General features: G+C 33.2%; 1 long non-coding RNA gene across 1 annotated transcript; it reads right to left on the bottom strand.

Annotated features, from left to right (window-relative positions):
• Positions 1–3,941: 3,941 nt before the first annotated feature.
• On the bottom strand, positions 3,942–7,048 carry LOC149498409 (uncharacterized). Its single transcript, XR_016319443.1, has 2 exons — positions 6,472–7,048; positions 3,942–4,183 (listed from the first exon to the last, which is right to left on the bottom strand). It is a non-coding gene; the product is annotated as an uncharacterized LOC149498409 (long non-coding RNA).
• Between the last annotated feature and the right edge of the window lie 8,216 nt (positions 7,049–15,264).

The following is a 15,264-nucleotide window of genomic DNA, read 5'->3' as shown; positions in this document are numbered from 1 at the left end:
TCTCGATGCAAATGGCCTCCATCTTATGTGCGTTATAAAGTTGCTAATTTTTTCATTAGTGGGATCCATATCTTGATACATAAGAAAAAAAAAAGACTAAATGATGAAAAAATTGAACGTTGTCTATTTTTTCAATTTTAGACATTTTTTCTAAATTTTTGAAACGTCATATGAATTGTTTCGTAGTACTTTTATATATATACTTAGTACATAATTAATTATAATTTAATCATGTAAAATTTAAATTTCTTGAATGACTCCAAATTACAGCCTATTGGCCTATCATGTACAAATTTATTATTTAAAATTAATTATTTAATTATTCACTTAATTAATAATTAATATACTATAAAAAAATAAGAATTTTATTCCAAAATACTAAAATAGGATTATACTACACAAATACTGAAACACCCCGAATTTTTATTTTTGAAACCTTTGAATTTTTATTTAATTAAAAATCGGGAATTTTGACCGTGTGGGCTGTAAATGTAATAAAATCTCAATTGAAACCCAAATTTTCGAATTGGGCCCAAGCCCAAAAGCAGATTATTCGGAATCTTCGATTGGGGACCACTTAAAAATTTTCGAGAAATAATATGAAATTCCAGTAATTAATATGTTTATTATTATTGAGGAAATGGAGAAAATATTACGGAACTGAACTAAATCAAAATAAATAGAACCGGATCTGAAAATCAATTTAACTTGTGGAAAACCACACGAATAATCCGAAAATCGAGTAAAAACTCAAAAACAAAACAAAATGATACCAAATCACCAAATCGAACCAAACCGGTTCGAATCGAACCGAAATGGTCTAGAAGCCCAGATATTTTTCCTTCTCTTTTTCTTTTTTTTTTTTTCCTCTTCTCCTCCTGGGCATGGCGCGACCTCCTCCTTCCTCCTTCCCCGTCCCAACCATTGGAGCCGACCAAGCTCACCTCGCCGTCGCGTCACCACCGCAGATGCTCAAGCCTCCTTCTCCTTAGTCTCCGGCGAGCACAGCGATGGCAGAAGAGGTCGCAGATTCGCTCCATCACCGGATTTCGCCTCCTGCTCCATTTTCGGCGACCTCGTCATCTCCGCACAGCTCTTGTCATCTCCTCCATCGATGACGAGTGTTGAAAAAGGGTGAACTGCAGTTGTTTGCTTGGGATTTGGCGGCGGCGAAGAAAGTGGTGTTAACCACTGTCAAGCTTGGTTCGACCAATTGGAGTGCCGATCTCGCGAAACGAAGGCCAAAAACGGACTCTGGACCGAAAATCGAGCCAAATGGTGTGGAGAGCATTCAGTTCTGAGATGCCGCGACTTTTCGGCCACCGTGCACGGCGGATGCGGCGGCGGTCCGGTGACCGGCCGGCGACACTCCGGCGAGGCCCCGAGAGACAGAATATTCCTCTCTTCACACTGATCACGGAATGGTCGCCCGATTCTCAATTGGTACGTTCTAAGACTAAATTCTCAATTTTTGTATATAAAGAACTAATTGATTAATGAATTTAGTTGAGTTATTAAATAGATTGAATTGAACAATAATAAAAAAAATAAATTATTGGAATAGCTTAAAAATATATATATATATATATATATATATATATATATATATATATATATATATATATAGACATTTATAATCTTTTGTAAATAAATTAAATTGATTAGTGTGTGTGATTGCGATAGCGAACATGATTAGTTAATTGGTTTAGGATTTTAGAATAATGTAATTGCAAATTAGTTAAACCATTGACAAATAAAATTTACATGAATTATAATTATAATTAGAAGACTTGACATGGAAATAAGAATTCACATATAGAATAACTAGATTATTGAATCTATTATGATTTTTTTTTTTGGTAAGGAAATGATGACTCGTTAGTACGATAGTAGGTATTTTTGGTCGTTGGTTGAATTCTTGGTATGTTATAAAGGAAACCTTGATTGTACCGTTTAAATTGAACTATAAACTGGAATGGCGAAAGAATTGAGAAACCTGAAATGGCAGCATGCCATTTTAACTAATTAGCTTGAACAATTATTGTGGCATAATGCAAACAAAGTTATAAATTAAGTTCTTGGTGGGAAATGGGTTAAGTAGCATATGATGTATGAAATTAATCAATTACTCAAGGTTTCTTTGATATAGTGGCAGCTTCTAGTTAGAGAAAATCATGGATTTTTGCTTGAACCAAATTTATATTGTTGGATTAAATGTGCTCTTTATAACTTGTTGCTTTGGAAGGAGGATGAGATTTTAAATTGATTGATTGCCCGACGGATGGGCTGTGTACATTGATTTGATAAATATATAATAATATTGTGATATTGAGCAGGTAGATAGTCCAATTTTTAGGAGAGGTGCTGCCGAAATTTTGATAGAACTTAGACTAAATTTTAATTAACAACATAATTAATAAGTTTATTTAGATTAGTTCTATAATTTGGTACATAATAAATATAGTGCTCTGATTATTTATTATCTTTATTATTCATTTAATTATTTACATATTTATTTATTTATTTTCATTATTACTGTTAATATTGTTATTTATTTTATTATTGTTGTTTATTGTTAATACTATTTATTTATTTATTTATTTATTAGCATTGATTTTGGATGTTTAATTGTACATTGCATTACGATGTCTAATTGATTAATATGTCTGCATTTGATTGCAATGTTTGATTAATTGTGTTGTGATATTGCTGTGCTTTGCTTGTGTGGAATTGAGATGAAGTGGGTCACCATGGGTTTGTGAGGACGGTCGGCCGGGTAAACGGGAGATCGGCGCCCCCGTGTGCACCTACAGTTATGATCTATATGATATGTAAAACCACAGGTTGGCTTCTTTATTGGGCGCACCTGATAATCTAGATCTGATCGCAGCCCGCAGGGTGGCCTCCTGTTGTGAGCGCTTGAAGATCTAGATTTGATGGAGACGACCGGGTTGCCTCCTGTTGGTATAAAAAAAAAAGAGAGATTATACGAAAATCACAGGTTGGCTTCTTTATTGGGCGCACCTGATAATCTAGATTTGATCGCAGCCCGCAGGGTGGCCTCCTGTTGTGAGCGCCTGATGGTCTAGATTTGATGGAGACGACCGGGTTGCCTCCTGTTGGTATGGAAAAGAAAAGAGAGAGTGGAAAAACAATGAGAGGGCTGGTCAAGTGAGGATTAGACCGGTCGGCCAGAATGGGGGATCGGCTCCCTGGTGCACACGTGAGAGGATGGGCCATGTGGGAGGACGGCTCATCGGGGGTTTCGGTGACGCCACAGACCAATTTCCACGTGATGTGATTATATGAAGATGTTAATGATTGTGAGTGCTGGTGACATGCCATTTGTGTGACTGACTGCGTGAGCATATAACTAGTCGGATGACTAGATTGATATATATTTACACATTTGTGTGAATGTGTGTGTTGTGCAATAATAGTTACTCCTTAGAAAGCTCACATATCTTGTTTAATTTTTCAGGAAGTAAGTTTCTCTTTAATTTGGTTAAGCTATTGTAACACCCGCCACCCAGTCCCGAGAGACCCGACGGCGGATGCCACATTCGGTGCCGGAGACACCTCATAAAACTAAAATTATGAATTAGAAGTAACTGAGTATTCACAAGTTTAGCGAGTAAATTTTTTTTTTATTTTTATAATAGCGATTTCATTTCATTTTCCTTGCTTTTTTTTTTACATACATTGGGAAAATTCCTACAGAAATATTGTAAGAATATCCCTTTAAAAACTGAGCTCGCCAAACATGTGAATACAAAATACTCCCAATTAAACTCTAAACTTCCAACATCTCCAAATAATCTTTATAATATAACAACACTTTTATATTTTCATAATTGAATAAATCCTCAATAGTATTTTAGATCCATCAATTAATTGCATTCATTATATCTATCAAGTCTTAATTAACTAATCATATCAACTGACTTCAAATATTTCATATTCAATCATTTAATAAATCTTATTCTTCTCTCCAAATATATACATCAAAATACTTTATAATTACATACTTCAATTATATTTCAAATAACATAATATCTGGAAATGTAACAATTATACATGCCATAATTCTTCATTATATAAATCTCAATCGACTACTCCCAAATTAGTCACTTCTGCTTTGATACTATTCTTCTAATCTTCAAGTAGCAACAACATCTTCAACCTACGCGTGATAAAAATCAACGCGCTGAGTATAAAACTCAGTGGTGCTCATAATTCACATACTTACCAAGTTGCGATAGCAACTTACTTTAAAACAAATTTCATAAAATTATTTACAATCATAAATGCATTAAAATTCAACATACATTTCCATTTATAGCAAAACAAATAGCACATATACTAGTAATTAATAACATAAAGAATTTAATTCTTTATACCATAAATCCTTTACTTAAGACATTTTATCATCATACATACTTTGGTTCCTTCAAATAAACTTATAATTAATAACATAAATAATTTAATTCTTTCAAATCATAAATTCATTACTTAAACATTATACCAATACATATACTCTTTATTTTTAATACCATGTATCGAAATATCATGCTTTGAAAATTCATTTGATAACATAATCAGTAATTTCCAAAGTAATGTTTACTAAAATAATATGATCTCACTCGTTTAATTGTATTACAGATATTTTCCATAGGGCTCGCATACACTTAGGAGAAAGAGAAGCAGATAAGTTTTCAGAACAGATTCAGAATGGCCTTAGGTCGCCAACAGATTCAGAATATATAGAGCGCGTCCGCCCTAACAGAACAGAAGACACCCACGTGTCTAGCATACGATCATAGCTTCTTATCAGAATGGCATCAAATGCCGAGCATGCTCATCAGATAGAATAAAAATCAAATCACGCATCAAATTCACACTAAGTATATTAGAGCCCAAAATCCTTGTTTTAATTCTTTCTTCATATCACTTATCAGAAAACTTGTCTTATTCTTTAGTCTTCTTAAATTCATAATGCAAGCTTACTTTAGAATCATACTTAAACATAATTACTTCACATAGACAATTTCTTATCATATGAAATCATACATGTAAGCTTACTTTAGAACTTAAGTAACTCATATACTTAAACATAATTACTCAATATAGGAAATTTATCATAAATTCCTTTTCTTTTAAAACTTTCTTATTCAAAATTCAAAGCACATACACCTTAAATACCCATTTCTTTGTTAAAACTCTAAATATATAAAAGTTATCAAATAATCATATTTATATCATATATATAAAATAATTAAGTAAGCTTTACTACACTAAGGTGGTACCAAGGGGAGGAATTTCCTTCTCCAATCAAGCATGCTAACACAACTCTTATGCACAAAAGTATCAATTTCAACCCTCATCATGCATTATCTAAACCAATTCCACACTTTTTCAATTTATATCCATTTCAACATATCCACTACAACACTTGTCAAACTTATTGTCAAGTAAATGCTAAACCACACAAATAATCAAGAGAACTTCATCACACATGATTTATACATACTTTTATCCAAATAAACCTATGATTTAAGACATAGAAAATTTCCAGCATTAATATAATCTTGACCTTTGCTGGGTTTTTAAGACATAACTTAAGTTCTGTGTCTCCAAATTGAGTGATGTTTGATTCATTAGAAAGCTAAGACAAAATACTACAAATGTTATGAAGGGACCACAGCCCAGATCAATCTTTAAGATGGCAAACAAAAGCTAGGAACACAGACCAACAGTCTAGACCTGATTCAGCCGAACTAATTTCAATGTTTATCAAATTCCTACTTATCCAAACACTCAAATCAAACCAATCCAAAACCAGAGAAGTCTCAAGACACAGGGAAACAACTGTTATGAAGAACTCAGAACATAATATTACCATTATAGTGGTCAAAATGGGCACTCAATTCAGTAATGCATGTGGCCCGTCATAACAGAGTTAGTTTAGGTGTTTTAGCCATAAGTTGAGCTATATATATCTAAATTGGACACAAGAGGATGGGTTGGAAAGCTAAGAAGTAGACCTAAAACTTTCATGAAGAACTCAGACACCAATGGAAAATCAAAAGGATCGAAAAACAGTCCTTAATCACACCCAATAACACTTTGTCCTAATTTCAGCTTACTTAAATCATATACAAGGTAGAGATTTCTACCACATACTCAATACTCATCAAATATCATCTTAAGATCACAAATCCTCAAAGAATAACAAGAAAACTTAAGGCCTTATTCATCAATAGGTTCTGCCACTCTTGGAGGATGAAGAAGAAAATGTTTTCCTCATCAATTCAACATATAAGCATGCTTAGAAATCTCCCAAGAACACATGTATACCACCAAAATTCAATAATCAAATTATTTCATATAAAATTTCCAATTTTCACAAAATAGTATAAACTTCACAAAATCAAAAATTTAAACAAGGTAAGAGGATTTATGAACACTTACCTTAAACATAAGCTCTAACAAGCTTAAATAAGACTCTTGATGCCTTAGTTTTCCCTTGTCTTTGGTAGGAAGTTATCCACCCTTTGTCCTCCAAATTACTTGAAATTATTCACCAAATATCATTTCTCAAGCTTTAATCTCAAAGATTGATTAATTAGATCAAGTTGAATGGTGTCAAATTGGTGGATTTAGTGAGTATAAGTGAAGAAAACAAAGAGAAGAGAAAGAGAGGCTCAAGTTAAAATGGAGGAGAAAAAGAAAGAAGTTCACGTTAGATGGATAGGAAGAGGAAGAAAACATGTTGCTCAAATAATGGAGTTGACTAAAGGGTAATTTGGTCCTTTCACCAAAATTGGATGGCTAGGATTGAGCAATGTAATTCAATCTAATGGCTACAAATATTCTCCAAATTAAATTCCTTCAAAATATTATTTATCTCCATAAAAATTCTTAAATTTAATCCTTAAAAATAATTCCTCTAATTTCCTTAATTAATATAACACCATCTCAAATTTACTCCATAAAAATAATTTCTCTAATTTCTTTAATTAATATAACAACATAATTCACTATTCACTAATTCTCTAATTTCTCCAAAAAATATTCATTACTTACTTTCTACCCATAAAAATAATGTATATATACTCCAAAAATATTAAAGAAAATATTAAACATACATAGTAATTTTTCCGGACAAAAATAATATTTATTCTCGGACCGATGATACTATTCACAGACCGGTAACTTACTATTTCAGACACAGAAAAAATGGAGCGTTACAGCTATGTTCCTTCGTCGCAAAGCTAGAAAGAAAATTTTCTAGACCAATAAATATTTTGCTATGTATCTAGATGTATAAAAATCTATGTATATCTATTAGTTAGTTACTCCGCAGTTGTAGAATTTGTATACAATTAGTCGTGTATTAACATAGACAATATAATTATGTGAGCCCATATTAAAAATGTGGTGTATTGTTAATTGGGCCCAAACTGTGGAATGTTGTAGCTGATAAATTTGGGCCGAGATTTAATAAGATCTTGAGGTTTATTTTCCTATAAATATGGACTGAATGTTTAAAATTATATTGAGATACTAAATTTTTTAGTGTTTTAGGCTTACTACGGGCCTCGGGGGCCTTAAGCTCACCTGGGCCCTAGTGGCGGTCCGGCCCATGGAATCGGGTCGTGACAAATACATTATATATTTTTCACTTAACTTAAATTTAAAAATTAAAAATTAAGTTTTCATAACGCAAAATAATTTATTTTTAAAATAAATAAATTATAAAATTTAATAATTTGGAATCTAAAAATAATAGAAAGAAATAAATTTCTACCAAAATTAAAAGAATCGACTAAAATTGTAAAAATGGTAAAGTTCAAGTTTTTGCTTATTTCTTTTAATGTATCCTTATATTAGTTATTAAATGATTCATGTTATTTTATAATTAAATGACTTATACTAAATTATTCTTGAAACTAATTAAAAATTAATTTTTTTAATGCAAGAATTTAGCAATCAAAATCTTGAATTAGCTAGTTAATATAGGTGCGAATAGTAAAAACTTTATTAATAAAATTGGATATTAAATAGGTTGTAGAATAAAAAATTTTAAAATTATCTTCCTCTAAAGAAAAAAAAAAAGATTATAGCAAGGAGAAATACCAAATGAGAAGACAAGCTTTCTACGTGTTAAAAATCCCTCATTGGATCTGCAACTTGCCGATGCTGACTCAACTTGTATTATGGCCCATCAGCTGCTGGTACGTTGAAACTTTCATTAGGTTTGTATGTCTTTATGCAATAATATCAATTATCGTAATCATTTAACTTTTGATTTTAATAGTCAATGCAGTATTGTCCAAAGTTAAAGAAGTTGCCTCTTTTTCCCACGAGAAACCCTTTCCATACATTTGTTAGTAAAACATGACAAGACAAAGTTGTTCAAATAATTGACAATTGATAGCAATTTTTTATTTGTCATCCACGTTCTCGTACAATTAAAAAAAAAAATCCTAATATATTAAAAAGATGTTAATATAAATCCCCTTGTGTCTAATTAATTAATTAATTATGTGGCTATAAATCTTCATGTTTTATTTCTAAATCCTTCCAATAACATTTAAATTGTAAATATAATAAACATATCTATATATATAGCTATCCCAGAGTGAGACCCATTTCGAAAATATAATTTGGAAAGAGTTGGTCTTTGTGGCTGGAATGTGCCAATTGATAATCTTTTTGATAAAGCTTTACACTGTACTAAAGAAGTAGAGGTGTGGGATCGGGATAGGTATAAAATTTAAAACATGAAAATATTTCCACGATTTTTTTTTTTTTTTCAACTAAGGATTCACTAATGAATTTTAGATGAATAGATTAAATACTCATTATTTACTCTTTCTCCATAACAATTAATTATTTTCTCTTTCTCTATAGTAATTAAGAAGTTTTATTTATATATCAACTTTGAAAAACTTTTATCCTTTAGTATCTATCTATCTATATCTATATAGCTATATATTCTATATAATTCTAAAGCAAAAAACATTTCAAAAATGCTGATGTAGCGCTCTACTTTTCAACTTCTTATCTTTCCTATTTTTATTAATTTTTAATTTTTTCTTTATTTTTTTAGTTTCAATTGAATATATATATATATATATATATATATATATATATATATATATTAGAAAATCTTTCCTCTAAATAGATATATATCACTTTGAATTTTTTTGAATATTTTCTTATCTATAGTCATATCTATCTAAATATATTTATATCAACTTTGCAATGTTTGTATTTCCTCAATCTCCCTTTTAAATCCCAATTTCAATCAATTAGAGTACTTCTACAAATGATGAAATTGAATGAAAGCTAAGTTGGTACCAAGATTGTCGCGAAAAAGATAAATGAGAATGGGGTAGCTGTCGTGCTTATGGCTTAAGTAGTTTTGCTCTTTTAATATCAGTTTTTTTTCAATTTTTTATTTTGAACTGTTTAGTATTTGATTAATGACTACTTCATTATGGTTGTTATTTTTAGTTTTTCATTTAAATGGATATGAGTTTCCTCTGCCAATCTGTATATATGTGTTAATTTTTAGAATCTGGAACTTAAAAGATTTTTTTTAATTACCTGAAAATAGATATTGCATATTGCCTCAATACATTCCGCTGCCATTTTTATTACTAAAAGGGAACATATTCTTGGAAGAAGTTTTATGGTGCAAGAGCTCAATTTTGTGATGAGGGGCAAATGCATGCTGTCACAATTGAATGTGATACGGTTGATCTTAAAGATCCATGATGTCACTGTTATTTTGTAATGCAATGGGCAATGCAGTTTTCATATTTCAAACTTGCCTATCTGTTGAGAAAATATGGTCTAGCCAATCAGTTTTTGACTACTCTGTATTGACTTGGTCGTACTCTCAGCAATTCAAAGACTACCAATTGCAAGGTCTTGTTTTCTCACTTATATTGTATGCTTGGAAGAATGAATAAAAGTTCATTTTTAATTGTTGAGTTTTTTAGTTCCTTCAATTCAAGAATGATGTGATAGAGATACGGTAAATGCAATTATAAGTTTCTTTTCATTTCTCTTTTCAATTAACTTGTATAGATTTTCTAATGATGGTAATATTAATCTTAATTAATTTTCAGATTAATTTAGTTTATTAGTTTATTTATATGGCATTTTGGTTTATTCTTATTATGTCAAAGGGATTTGTACAATATTATATAAAACATTCAAATGTAAGACAGAAAACAGTAATATAGGCTAAAATGTTTAATCATTATATTTTATCCTTAATTAAAGTCTAAATAAAATGAAAACCATCGTACTAAACAGTGTGTGGGGAAATTATATATAAATATGATAGGGTAAGATAAAGGAAATTAAATAATACACACAAATATTGAAAAATACATACAAAAAATAGCACGTGAGTATAGAAGTTTCTTTTTCGTTTGTGTTTTGTATTGTCTTAAAACACATGAATTATCTTTAAAAAAAAAAGTATAAATTAAAAGGTTGCATTTGCAATTTTTTGAATTAATTTTATCATTATTTAAAATTTTTAAAATTATATATTTGAATTGTTGATTATTATTAATTTATAAAATAATTGATTAAATTTCATATTCAAATATTGCGAATTTGAATGTGAATTTTAAATAATATATTTATAAATTCATAAATTTATAGTTTTAAAAAACTAATAAGACCTAAATTTTTTTTGTATGTTTTTTAAATTTATAATTCTACAAAAATCATTTAACTAATACTTATTGTCTAGGACTTTTGTATTTTATGTATTTACCCTATTTTAGTTTATATATATATATATATATATATATATATATATATATATATATATATAGATATATTATTTACTCCTTCATTTCTCTATTTTTATATGTACAATAAAAAGTAGCTTCTAATACACTGTATAATAAAAGTAAGAAAGTAAATCATGCAACGTGCAGGATTCCACCTAGTTATATATATATATATATATATATATATATATACTCACCGATTTTTTTTAAAGTGCATTATACATTGCTTCTATTCGTTGTATTTACTCCTGGTTTAATTATACACGTCTATAATATAATATTATAAATCATCTATATTATGATTTTTCAAAAGTAATTTTCGATAAAACGGAGAGCGCTTCTGCTGTGACACCGATTTCAGTTGAGGAATCTGATCAGCTACAGAGAAGTAATAAGAAAGTCAAGGGAAGGAATAGGTTGGCGGTAGAGGCCATTCATGTTGGTTCCTTTGTCATGATCAATAGTGTGGATGCAGGTAGTGAGGGTAGGAGGAAAGTTTCTTTTTGGGATGTTATCATGCAGGATTCCATGGTTGAGGACAATGCCATGTATGAGAATTATGATGACATTGACCCATTTAAGGATGAGTCTGCAGGTGAGGATAGTGATGATGATGATCCTTAGTGCCTTACAATCAAGATTTCCCAAATGGAGAAGAGGGTGCTTCGTGACAAATGGAAAAATACGTTGATTGTTAAGGTCTGGGTTTCAGAGGAGACTGAAATTCATTTGGGAGCTAAAATCCCCTCTAGAGATGATTGATTTAGTGAATGGGCATTTCTTAGTATGTTTTTCCAATCAATAAGAGTTTGAGCATGTCCTCTATGTGATCCCTAAATGATCTTAGACCATTATTTACTGGTGCGTCAATGGCACCCGAATTTTGATCCTGAAACGGCAATGATTGACAAGGCTCTTATATGGATTCGAGTTTCAAATTTGTCGTTGGAGTATTATTTTAAGTTGTTTTTGTGACATCCCGACTCGGCAAAGCGATCCTAAGAGGGCAGGTAGAGCGAAGCTCCTAGCGAGCTTCTAGGATGGTAGGCTAGCTAGGGTAGTGAAATGCGGGACACAGGAATGAATCGAATCATATATCGAAAATGGGGAAACTAATTATTAGAGGCGCCTTTTAATGGAATGGCTGGAGAGTTAGAAGAACTCCAGGGTTAAGCGTGCTTGCTTAATAGAAATCCTAGGATGGGTAACCTCTTGGGAAGTTTCCCATTTCACCTGCGGGACAAAACCGTGCGGATCTTGCCAATCTAGTATCGGATGGATTCGGCTTGATCCAAATTGGACAATTCCTCTGGTGATTAGAGTCGGGCGTGACAGTTGGTATCAGAGCTGGACCCCCTCCAGTAGATATATGGTTTGAGGACGAATCACATGGAAGCTGGTGGGCCTATGACATCTCGACACAGCAAAGTGATCCTAAGAGGGTGGGTAGAGCAAAGCTCCTGGCGAGCTTCTAGGATGGTAGGCTAGCTAGGGTAGTGGAATGTGGGACACAGAAATGAATCGAATCATATGTCGAAAAGGGGGAAACTAATTATTAGATACGCCTTTTGGTGGAATGGCTGGAGAGTTAGAAGAACTCCAAGGTTAAGCGTGCTCGATTAACAGAAATCTTAGGATGGGTGACCTCTTGGGAAGTTTCCCATTTCACCTGCGGGACAAAATCGTTCAGATCTTGCCAATCCAGTATGGAATGGATTCGGCTTGATCCAACGTGGATAATTCCTCTAGTGATTAGAGTCGGGCGTGACAGCTTTTGTTTCAACTAGGCAAACGGATTGGTACCCCAATCTGAGTTGATACGACCACCCCTGAGGCTTACTCGGGGAAGTATGCCCGCATTTGTATGAAGGTGGACCTCCCTAAACCCTTCCTCTCGAAGTTTAGGTTCCACTAGAGGATACGATGGATTGAGTATGAGGGTGTACATCTCATATGTCATATTTTTTCACTACTTCTGCTATGGTCACCGTATAGAGCAATGTAGGGTTGGGAAGGAGCCTAAGGTGCCTATTGTAGTCTTGTCGACTCAAGGGGTAGCAGCCTAAGGTGCCTATTGTAGTCTTGTCGACTCAAGGGGTAGCAACTCCTGTTATGGAGGTCCAAGGGATGTCTGAGCGGGGTATAACCAAACTTTCAGGTGGCACCGATGGAAGTTACTAACCAATATGGCCTGTGTATATTGGTGAAAAAGCTAATGAGAAGGTCTATTAAAAGGTCTATTGTGGGTCCAAGTCTATCTTTATCAGCTGGAATATCGGGAAATTCAAAACACAAGCCAACAGGTGGTATAGCAAAAAATGGCGCTATTGTAGCTGCTGATTCCTAGTTTGCGACTATTGATGAGGTTGTCCATACAGGGCAAGATGGACTTAGGTGAAGCAAGATTCTGATTTTGAAGCACAAGTGGTGAAAGAAAATGCCCCAACTAGGCCTAAACATGTTAAACGCTCCATCTCAATTGTCATTCCTCATGTTCGGGACTCTGATGGTCCTATTGATGTTGGACTAATATCTCCTATGGGACAGCATATCCCTTCTATGGCCATTACGAGTGTATGCATTGTTCCTTAGCTTGCTTTTCAATGGAGCTCCCCTTAATAAAGAACCAAAGGGATACGCTCATACCCAAAGAGCATATGCATTCGAATTTTCAATGGAGTCGTGTTTGGTTCTTTATTGAGGTCTATGGTAGCCCAAAGGAACACTTTCAGCAACCGTTTTTTGTTCGATTATTGGATATTGCTCAAAATGTCTCTTCCCTAGTTATTTGTAGGTGATTTTAATTCATTGTTTGACTCCTCAGAGACTACGGGTTAACGGTCTACTGTTACCACAAGTTGTTTGAGTTTCATCAATGGATGGCTCAAATGGGTTTGTTGGATTTGGGGTATTAGGGACAAAAATTTACTTTGTGGAGAGGACTTAATTCTGATAATTTCAAGGTAGCCAGGTTGGATCGTGCTCTATGTAATGTACAATGGTGGCATCTTTTTTCCTCTACTGAGGTGCTCAATTTAGAATGGTTAGTCTTTGACCATGTCGTCTACTCATTCGGTTGGAGGCTGTCACTCATCACAGATCTAGAATTCCTTTTCGGTTCCAGGCTGCTTGGTTGAGCCATCCGTCTTTGTTGAATGTTGTAAAACAAAAGTGGACGACTGCTACTAATGTTTCATCTTCTCTGGTTAACTTGGGTTCTACTCTTCACTAGTTGAACTGAACTGTATTTGGTAACATTTATCATAGAAAGAAAAGGCTTTTGGCTAGGATTGTTGGTATTCAAGAGCGGCTTGACTCCATCCTCATAATGGGCTCATCTAGTTAGAGCAGAAGCTTAGGCGGGAGTTTGATTCTATCTTAGATCAAGAGGAAATCCTGTGGTTTCACCATTTGCATGAGAAATGGATTAATACTAGGTATTTTTTTATACTAGTGCGATCTTGAAAGGTTGTTCGAAGAAGGTTTGGGTTTAAAAGATGACGATGGTTAATGGGTTTGGGACCAAATTCAACTCTAGCAAATGGCTATGTCTTTTTACAAAGATTTGTTTTTTAAGAAGGAGGCAGGAGGTATCATGACGGTTATTCCCAATGGCTTTCTAACTCTTGCTACGTAAGATGTGATCTCTTTGACTATGCCTTTCTCTTGGAGGAGGTAAAACTTGCATTGTTTGGGATGGATCCTTACAAAGCACCTGGGCTAGATGGTTTTATGCTACGTTCAACCAATGATTTTGGGGTGTGGTCGTTGGGGACATTGCCTCTCTAATTCTTATTTTTTCAATTATGCTGCTGATATTCTGGATGGTGTTTGTGAGATGCTTATTACGCTGATTCCTAAAGTTCTTAGCCGAAAACTATTTTCCAGTTTCAGCCGATCAGCCTTTGTAATGTGCTCTTCAAAATCATTACAAAGCTTCTGGTTAATAGGATAAAGCCCAATCTTCCTAAAATTATGGCGCCAATTCAGAGTAATTTCATTCTTGGATGGCAATTGCATGATAATGTGGTGATTTTGTAGAAGATGGTGCATTCGATGGGTAATACTCATGCTAATTCTTATTGCATGATTTTAAAGATTGATTTGGAGAAAGCCAATGATCGTTTGCGATGAGATTTCATTATTGATTCACTCTCCCTAGCTGGTTTTCCTTTGTATTATTCGTAAATGTATGGCTGCCTATTGTTTGCATATTCCATGGTAAGGGCAGGCTTTGGCTAGTTTTCAGCCGACTAGGGGGTTGCAACAAGGGGACCCGCTTTGCATGTACTTATTTGTCTTGGCTATAGAGCAGCTTGGTCACTGAATCTTAAAGGCGGTTGAGAATGGTGATTGGCACTCCCATTAAGCTATCTAGAGCGGGGCTTGCATTTTCTCACCTGTTCTTTGTTGATGATCTCCTTTTGTTTGCAAAGGAATC

This window comes from Jatropha curcas, chromosome 2 (assembly GCF_041381405.1).
Source record: "Jatropha curcas cultivar XTBG-Jc1 chromosome 2, XTBG_Jcur_1.0, whole genome shotgun sequence".
Lineage (NCBI taxonomy): Eukaryota > Viridiplantae > Streptophyta > Magnoliopsida > Malpighiales > Euphorbiaceae > Jatropha > Jatropha curcas.
Note: the sequence above shows the minus strand (reverse complement) of the source record. Positions and strands in the feature narration are given on the sequence as shown.